The following is a 10,366-nucleotide window of genomic DNA, read 5'->3' on the forward strand; positions in this document are numbered from 1 at the left end:
CTTATTAATTGGTATATCTGACAACCCAGCTTATAAAGAACAGAGTCAATTTCATAGTCTCTTGTAATATTTTCAGATCCTGAGTCTCTTCTAGACTCTAGAAGAATGCTAGAGGCTACTAAGAGTGATCATAATTACGGTTTGTGAAAGTCACTCAGTCGTATCTGACTCTTTGTGACACCATGGACTATAGCCTTCCTGGGTCCGCTGCCTATGGAATTCTCCAGGAAAGAATATTGGAGTGAATAGCCATTCCCTTCTATTAATAATTCTTTATTGCTGAAGGCTTGACCTTGCTCCAGCTTCCTAGTAATCTGCACTGCAACCCACCTTTCAGAATTGGCCTCTGCTCCCTATATGGATACCTGAACCTGGTGCAGACTCATCTCTTGCCCAGGGCTTCACTCAAATTAGTAGGCCTTTGAACCCTCCTTCCCAAATCTGAGTGGTTCTCAGAACAAGAGCATACATGTAAAAGGTCTTTTCTGTCAGTAACTAGAAAAAATACATTTGCCAGATCAATAGCTATCCATCCCATACTAAGAGGCTATGTGGGTTTATTCCACTAAAGATGCTGCATCTGGCACAATAGATGCAGATAGTCTTCCTATTCTCACATGATAAATTCATCCTAGCATGCTTGTCTCTGAGTTTTCTGACTTCCTTTTTTTCAATTTTCTGTCAAAGCAGTGATGATTATCTTTTCCCAAGCTTCAGGAGAGATGGGATATTTGAAAAATGGCTCAATTATCTACTCCTTCTAGTACCAATTTCTTTGTAATATGACTTTGCAGCTCAAGAGGCAGAATCTTTTTCTTTATTCTCTGAATCGCAGCTGGATCTTTAACCTGCATTGACCACTAGAATGAAATGGAAGGAACAATGTATGTGTATCTAGCCTAGAGTAGTACATACTTCAGTTCTTTCTCTTCAGCCTCTGTCTCACCATCCAAGGAAGTGTAAATTAAGCTCCAAGAGGATAAAAGGCTATATGAACTAAGGTGGTACTAGAAAAGCTACATTTACACCACCTGTCTGCTAGTGTTGTATGCCTGAGAGATAATCCACTGGCCATTTATTGAGATCTAGAACAGCAAAACACTGAATAAATGATTCCTCTTTTAAGTCATTGGGTTTTGTGGTTATCTGTTTTACAGTATTGTTATTAACAGTAGAAAACTGATACAGATCTACTTCAGCAGTATATTAGGACTGGCTGCAGGCGTTTCATCAAACCTGCCAGTCTGTTAGTCCTGATGAGTCAGATATCACTCCCATAACTATATACTCTCTTGCTAAGTAGCTTTATGTCTTTTCTTCTTTCTTCTGTGCAATATACTCAAAGTTCACTTTCATAGTAAACTGGCTTCTACTGTTTTTTTTTTTTGTTTGTTTTCCCAACTTTTAAAGAAATACTTGACAAATATAATGGTGTATATTTAAAGTATATAATGGAATGATGTGATATACATCCATATTGTGATAGGATTACCAAGATCAAGGTAATCAACACATCCATCATCTTACATAGATAACACTTTTTTGTGTGTGATGAGCACTCAGGATCTATACTCAGTCACTTATTTTCAAGTTTACAATACTGCATTATTAACCATAGTCACCATGTTATATACTTAATCTTACATTATAAGATGTTATATATTACAGAATTGATTCTTCTCCTGTTAGATGTTGACCAGTTTATGGTGTTCTTACAAATGGATAACTCTTTTGTTCACGTAATATAGTCATACTTCCCATTTGATACATGCTGAGAGTTTAGCTTGGCTATTAATTTGCAGGCAATGAAGGCAAATGATAAAGATCAATGAGGGAAAGTATCATTAACATATTATCTCTCTTAGGTAAGATAGTTCTTGATCTTCAGGCAACTTTTCCCTCCTATAGCAAGAGATGAGGACACATTTCCATCCCCTCAGAGGGTTCAGGAAAATCCTATCCAGTGTCTTTTCCGGATCTCCAGTTCCAACCCTTCTCTATAAAGGGTGTTAGTTTTTCTGTGAATATGCTCTGGGGCTCTGAATTTAATATTGTTTCGTGATTCTAGAGCTCTTAAAATCAAAACATGGGTTTAAGCTTCAGCCAAATCTGACCTTTGGTTACTAAATATATGGGTCGTGCTACATTTTGCCTTGAAGGATTTCTGACTTGCAGTATGACTTATGTTGCTAGTCCCCTGACATGAGTTTGTCATTCTCTTTTTTCCCTAGGTCAGTAGATAATATTAATATGTAGCCAAGTTTGATATCATTAGAATAGCTGTTGCACCAGTATGTTTCAAATTTTTGAACTACTGCATGAAACATTTTCCTTTCTACTTGCACATGATTTCATTCTCTGAAAATGAGGGTCTAAGTAACTGATGCTTCAGTTTAGCATGCATTGTCGGTCTACCAGTCTGACCTGATCTGCCACCAGCAGTGTGGGGCTCTTGGTGCTCTCTGACTAATTCCAGCATTTCAGTTTGATCACCAATACTATTGGCATTTTGGCATGATTTCCTTAAAATAAAATAAGTAAAGGTTTGGGATGCAATTAATTTGTCCAGGAGGTAATCACAAGAAACACAAATGAGAAAATGGGGAAAGTGATATGGGAGCAAGAAGACAGGGCTCCCTTCATGGATATACAAGCTGTGCTTTCACATGGGGCCTATGCTAAGAAGGACACTGCCCATAATTCTGTGTGGTGCTCTCACCATCATGGTGACATCTTAACAATTTTTTTAATTTGAGTTTCGTAAGTGATGTGTGATGGAACAATGAAGCGTGCATGTGATCAGAGGAATATTTGCAATGTGCATGTCTAACATTCCTTGCCATCCCATTACACATATTACTTGTAATGTGTCATGTGTACAGAATGCCAATACTGTGAGAGTTCAGTAAGACTCACTATATGTCATTTAAGGCCCCAAATGTAATAGAAAAAGATACAAAGGAAATGGAGTTGGAAATATGAATGTAAAAGTGCTGAGATATTAAGGAAAGAGACATTTTAAGGACAGGAGATGGGGTGGAAAAGAACAAGGAGAGGGAAAAAGCAGGGAGACACAGAGAGAGTATGAGTTAATAAGAGCTTAAAAGGTCAACAATGTCACAATACCACTTTAATAAATGGACACCAAAATTATAATAAAACTTTTGAAAATATTAGCTTTCTGAAAATTTCTCTGTTAACTCAGTTTCTGGAAGGAATTAAAAAGATATTCAAGAAGGATTACTAACTTTATTCATGAGAAGCTTATGGTAATACTATAATAGGTTAATAAAAAAAATCAGAATAACCTAAATTCCTAATTCTTTAATACCTGTGGACTACTAGAAAAGCAGTATAACCTGTAAATATGTAGACTTGAAAATAAGTCCAATTTTGTGCCATTTGGCACAATGATTTTGACTATAGCAATAAATTAAAGAATTTTATATTCAAGCAATGTTAATTTAATTAAATAAAATTGTTTATATTTAAAAGATACAGAAATTGGGGTACCTGAAAATCATACCCTAAATATTGTTCAGGAAATGTACTATGAGTACAAATATTATTTATATGAATATTATAATAAATTTCCCTTTGGGAATACCAGAGAATTCTATTAAACTTAAAGAAGTGAACAAAACTCACCTACAACTGAAAGCATTCAGAAATTATAGTTGTTAGCTTTGGGATATATATCTTTATGAGATACATTTGACAGAAAATAGCTCACAAAGATGCTCGTGTCCTGATCCCTGTAAACTGAGACTGTGTTACCTTATACAGTATTAGGGATTTTGCAGATGTAATTAAGGCTAAGTATCTTGATATAAAGAAATTATCCTAGCTTATCTAGGTGGACCCAATCTAATCATATGATTTCTTTTAAGAGGAAAACAACAAAAGAAAAGCATGTCAGAGAGATGTAGCTTGAAAAATCGTTAACTCATCATCACTGGATTTGAAAATGGAGGAAAGGGAGTAGGAACCAAAGAATGTAGCTGTCTCTAGGAGCCAACAAGGAAGGACATGAGTCCAGCAACCTCAATGAAATGAATACTGCCAATGTGATGAATTGGCAGGAATCACATTCTCTGCTGTTGCTGTTGCTAAGTCGCTTCAGTTGTGTCCGATTCTGTGCGACCCCATGGACTGCAGCTTACCAGGCTTCTCCACCCATGGGATTCTCTGGGCAAGAACACTGGAGTGGGTTGCCATTTCCTTCTCCAATGCATGAAAGTGCAAAGTGAAAGCGAAGTCGCTCAGTTGTGTCCGACTCTTAGCGACCCCATGGACTGCAGCCTACCAGGCTCCTCCATCCATGGGATTTTCCAGGCAACAGTACAGGAGTGGGGTGCCATTGCCTTCTCCCCAACATTCTCTGCTACATTCTCCCAAAGAAACACTACCAGTACTTTGATTGTAGTCTACTGAAACACACTGGACTCCTGACCTAGAGAACTGTAAGATAGTAACTTTGTGTTGTTCAAGCCATTTGATTTACAGTAATTTGTAACAATAACAACAAGAAACTAATGTTCATGTCACTTCTTATTCTTGTCTAGTCTGCACAGACTATTAATTTTTTAAACAAAAATGTAGGTTGAAATTTACATAATATTTTGTTTCCTGTCTTAGTCACCCTACAGTGTACTGTGAGTATGTCACAAGAAGCCATACAATGTTTGGGAGTACAGTTTCTGTAAACAGACTGCCTCATTTCAAATCAATCATCCATCTTGTTTAACTGATTTATTCTCTGTTTCTTCCTATATAAAATGAGAGAGATAAAAATACTACCAATTTATCAGGTTGACATACGAATATAAAGTGTTCATATGTGTAAGGTAACTGAAACAACATTAAATGCATTCTAAGTGAAAAAGATAAATAATGGTTCTTAAGTTTTATTATTATAACCCATTCTACTCTTTATAGATCTGTATTTATAATCCTTAAAATTGCCATGCAACCTTCCATTTTCAGCATGTTGCTTAACAGAGTTAACAACCCCTAACATATTAGTTTGTACTTCTTTGTGTGAGTAGCTTTTGCTGTGTAACAGACCACTTCAAAACAAGGTGGCCTAAAACAGCAACCATTTAGTTAGATCATAATTTTGTAGGCTCTTTTGGCAATTATTCGGCATTGGGCTAGCTGAATTCATTTTTGCTGGGTTTTCTGTTGCATGATAGTGTGATAGTTTGGTTATTGGATACTCCAGTTTGGCCTCACTCATGTGAATGGTTTGCAGATTGTCAGCCAGGTCAATGGAGTTACCAGTTCATATGTCTCTCATCAATCTGGTAGCCTGACTAGGCTTCTTTTCAAGGTAGTAGAAGCTACAGGAGCTATAAGAGAGGGATTTTCCAGGCAAGAATACTGCAGTGGGTTGCCATTTCCTTCTCCAGGAGATCTTCCCGACCCAGGGATTGAACCCAGGTCACCCGCATTGTAGGCAGATGCTTTTTTACCGTCTGAGCCACCAGGGAAGTCCATAAGAGAGGACTAGCCCTCTGCAAGTACTAGTCAGGCTTCTGCTTCTATCACATTTGCTAACATGACATTATCCCAAGCAAGTCACAAGCTCAGGCCCTGATTGGGAGCACAGGGCAGTTCATAAGGCAAGGAAATAGCAATGCAGAAAAAGTAAGTGCTTAATCTAAGTCAGACTCTTCTCTGGCTCTTTTTATTCAGAGAAATGCTTTTAATAATTTGGTTTCGAGTCATTATAAAGATAAATATTGTAATATAAAGTAATATATGAAGTGTAACATGTAATGCAGTATTTAGCTAATTTCCTGCTAATTTGAGATTTTATATAATTGTTATATTTAATGCAGTATGCCAAATTATATGTATAACAATCAGTTATAATTTTCAAATTATTCTCAGTGATTTGTTTTGGTCACATATATATTATAATCTATTGAATTTTTATAACTGAACTACATTTCATTGTTATTGCTTCCATTTTCTTACTCTTCAGTTGCAGTGATAAAATGTCTGTACTCGATTTAAGTGCTGTGGGCCATCATGGTAGTAATAGAACATAATAGAAACCACAAATTAAACTGTATGTGTGTGCATGGGTCTGTGTTTAAAGTAGCTAGACCATATATACTGATCATGGCCTTGTAACTACTGAGAAGATTTTACACACATTTCTATATCCATCGCTAGTGCTTTCTGTGCTAAGCCCCTTGCAATATTAACAGTAAGACTTGCAGAGATTCTTACACAAATGAAGTTCTTACCATCTCCAGTAACAAAGGAGTTTTGTTTGCATATAGCATAAATGTGCTAAGAATTCTGAGACAGTTCTGTAACTCTGATCTAGCATTTATTGACTATGCCAAAGTCTTTGACTGTGTGGATCACAATAAACTATGGAAAATTCTAAAAGAGATGGGATACCAGACCACCTGACCTGCCTCTTGAGAAACCTGTGTGCAGGTCAGGAAGCAACAGTTAGAACTGGACATGGAACAACAGACTGGTTCCAAATAAGAAAAGGAGTACGTCAAGGCTGTATATTGTCACCCTGCTAATTTAACTTATATGCAGAGTACATCATGAGAAATGCTGGGCTGGAAGAAGCACAAGTTGGAATCAAGATTTCCAGGAGAAATATCAATAACCTCAGATATGCAGATGGCACCACCCTTATGGCAGAAAGTGAAGAAGAACTAAATAGCGTCTTGATGAAAGTGAAAGAGGAGAGTGAAAAAGTTGGCTTAAAGCTCAACATTCAGAAAACTAAGAACATGGCATCTGGCCCCATCACTTCATGGCAAATAAATGGGGAAACAGTAGAAACAGTGGCTGACTTTATTTTTCTGGGCTCCAAAATCAATGCAGATGGTGACTGCAGCCATGAAATTAAAAGACACTTTCTCCTTGGAAGGAAAGTTATGACCAACCTAGATAACATATTAAAAAGCAGAGACATTACTTTGCCAAAAAAGGTCCATCTTGTCAAGACTGTGGTTTTTCAGTGGTCATGTATGGATGTGAGAGTTGGACTATAAAGAAAGCTGAGCACCGAAGAACTGATGCTTTTGAACTGTGGTGTTGAAGACTCTTGAGAGTCCCTTGGACTGCAAGGAGATCCAACCAATCCATCCTAAAGGAGATCAGTCCTGGGTGTTCATTGAAAGGACTGATGTTGAAGCTGAAACTCCAGTACTTTGGCCACCTGATGTGAAGATCTGACTCCTTTGAAAAGACCTTGATTCTGGGAAAGATTGAAGGCAAAAGGAGAAGGGGATGACAGAGGATGAGATGGCTGGATGGCATCACCGACTCGATGGACATGGGTTTGGGTGGACTCCGGGAGTTGATGATAGACAGGGAGACCTGGCTGTACTTCATGGGGTCACAAAGAGTCGGACATGACTGAGCAACTGAACTGATCTACATAAAACTCCTATTATATATTTTTAAGTAGCCATTTTATTGGGTAAAATTTTCCCTGTATTCTTAAAGCTCTATGAAAGCATACAGATGTCTTTAGGCTTAATAATCTGACCATGGTCTATAGCCCATAAGGCTTCTCTGTCCATGGGATTCTCCAGGCAAGTATACTGGAGTGGGTTGCCGTGCCCTTCTTCAGGGGGTCGTCCCAATCCAGGGATTGAACCCAGGTCTTCTGCATTGCAGGCAGATTCTTTACCTGCTGAACTACTTGGGAAGCCCCTAATGATAAAAGGATGTTTATGTTGTTTATACTTATATTTTAAAACACTGTCAAAATGAAAAACGATATGCTTCTAATGACCCAAAGTATGAATTCTGTACATTTCAAAATGTAGTTTGGTCTCTTTTGTCCCTTTTTGCTGTGAATAATGCCTTTCAGTGCTATGTATTGAGATGACAATCAAGAAGCTTGCTTCCTTAAACAATGCATTTCTTTAACCCCTCTCTTTTGGAATGGCAACTGTAACATCCAGAAATATTTCTTACCGAAGTCTGTACTGTTTTCACTATTGAAGACTGAGGATTCTGTATAAGAATATGCAACAATGACAAGGAAAAGAAAAGTACTATGTAATTTAGACCCTAAATTATGTCATTGCAGGTACAACCCTACAATGCTTTTAAGCATAGTCAAACTTGTGCTGTAGCCAGTGGATATATTTGCTTATGTCACAGAGAAGAAGCATAGTCAAGATGTCCAGTTCAGTGGGAAAATATTTTCAGGTTGAATTCACGTGATCTCTTCCTTGAAAAGTCCCGAGTAGTCTCTAAAGTGTTGGCGTGACTACAGAAGAAAAAAAAAAAAAGTAGAGTAAAATCACTGTTATTCCAGCAAATTACAATGGTTTTATCAGATATTTATAATAGAAAGGAGGGAGTTTCTCAACCTTACAGCCTTGCTAAGATTTAGAGGAGAAGATAAAGAATGTTGGTTGCTTGAAAAATAGCAGTATATTGTAACTGTAGACTTTTTCCAGTTTATCTTTGAACTAGGAAATTTCATAAGCAGGACTACTGATTGTATACAATACATATATGTATATGTAACCTTCATCAAGTTGGAATAACTTCTTACTTTGAGTTGGTATTTCATTCAAAGAATATATGGTCAACAAAAAATAAGATAATTTATTTTTTTAAATTAAAAAGAAGTATCTAAGTAAAAGGACATCTACACAATTCAGTAAAAATTATTTCATTACCTCCCTTCTCCATCTCTCCATTTCTACTAATAATTCTCACACACAATATGGCTGTTTCCAAAAAAATCTTGCTTACCCATATTCCAAATTTCTCTACTAATCTCTCATACAGTTCCTTCTGGACTCTTCCTCCCTTTTTCCTTTCCTTTACATTTTCCTGTGGAGTTCCTCTCGCCTCTCCAGAACCCCTCTCACTCATTACTTCAACCTACATAATGAGACCCTGAAAAAATAAAACTTGCCATCTGTTTGAAATTTGGGGTTAGGATGTTTATGGAGAATTGAAAGGTAGAAAAGCAATACCATCCTCCTGAATGTGTAGGAATAAGCAGAGCTTGTGATCAGATGTACTCACCACTAAAAGTTTTATTCCTTGTTTTGCATTCATCAACTCATTAACCTCACAGTAACCCAGTGAGGTATGTATAATAATTACTCCTATTTTACAGATGAGGAAATTCAACTTTACAGAGGTTAAACAGCTTGCAAGGGATCCATAGTAAGCATGAAGGCTTACCTTCATATCTAACTCTAGAAATCATGCCCTTAAATGCTAAATTATGATCCTGTATTAAACTCATTGGTGCTAATAATTTTAGTCCCTGTCACACACATGACTGACATGAAACTGACCAGCACTGGGAAAGAAGAGAAGCATCTAGAAGGGGAGGGGAGGGTGTATGCAGACCCTTGCTTCCTTACTTAAAGCAGAAGGAGGGCAACACTTCCTTAATAATAAGATACCTATCTGCTCAGCTCATATCCTTTATGGTTTGATGTTCTATGTGTCTTATATGCAAAGATAAATATCAAAGTGATTTGGCGAAGAATGCTTAGGTTATAAGCATCCTTTTAACAAAAAAAAGTCTCTATTATGAAAATCATAATAAATCTCTATCCACTCCTCAAAAACTGACAATCAAAAAATAAAACCATAATTTTTAAAGTTACTTGATGTGCTCTTCAATAGAGATGTTTTTCTAAAAATGTAAGACTTTAGGACATTTATTATGTTACAAAGAACCAGGTACATTAACTCAATGTTTGTATTGGTTTAATTAACACCATAGAAATGAGACATTCACATTAACCAAATAAAACATTGCAACAATATGACAATTTTTTAAATGTAATTCACCACAATTTCCTCATATCCTGCTGTTCAGCTTATATTAAATTTTCATTAGCTGGCCGTTAATGCCAATCTAATTACTTGCTATCTTTGAGATTTTCCCTGAGGAATTATACATTTGATGCATTAGCATTCCTGAGCAGCATTCAAATAATAGTATAGTGTCTTTAATTTAATTTCTTGCAGAAGGAAGTTATATGAAATATAAACTTTGTTGATACGTTTTGGGAACTGTAAGTTTAATATTACAGGGCTCTAACTTATCAAGTTCTGAAAAGCACTCAGTAAGAATAATTTGCTAGCCTATTGGTATTTTAGACTAACCATGTAAAATATTCTTTAAATGACTCCCTTGCCATAGTAAATGTAAGAACCAAAGAAAGTCCTTAATTTCAATTTTTTTTTTCTCATGATCATTGAAGTATTTGTTGTAAGGATAATTTTTTTCTTTGTTTATTAGAGAAATATCTGCCAAGAATTTGTTCAGTTTCTGAATTTTTAAAACTATAAAGCCACAAGTGTTACTTGGTGAAAAATGCAGTTCTTTCTTGTT

The 10,366-nt window shown here is 36.4% G+C and overlaps 1 long non-coding RNA gene across 1 annotated transcript in view; it reads left to right on the forward strand.

Moving 5' to 3' along the window:
• LOC133249229 (uncharacterized) overlaps positions 1-9,184 on the forward strand; it is a 330,813-nt gene extending 321,629 nt beyond the window's left edge. Inside the window, exon 7 of the long non-coding RNA XR_009736881.1 lies at positions 9,131-9,184. This is a non-coding gene — a long non-coding RNA (uncharacterized LOC133249229). The remainder of the gene's footprint in view (positions 1-9,130) is intronic.
• Positions 9,185-10,366: the final 1,182 nt, after the last annotated feature.

The sequence above is a fragment of the Bos javanicus genome, chromosome 6, assembly GCF_032452875.1.
Source record: "Bos javanicus breed banteng chromosome 6, ARS-OSU_banteng_1.0, whole genome shotgun sequence".
Classification (NCBI taxonomy): Eukaryota; Metazoa; Chordata; class Mammalia; order Artiodactyla; family Bovidae; genus Bos; species Bos javanicus.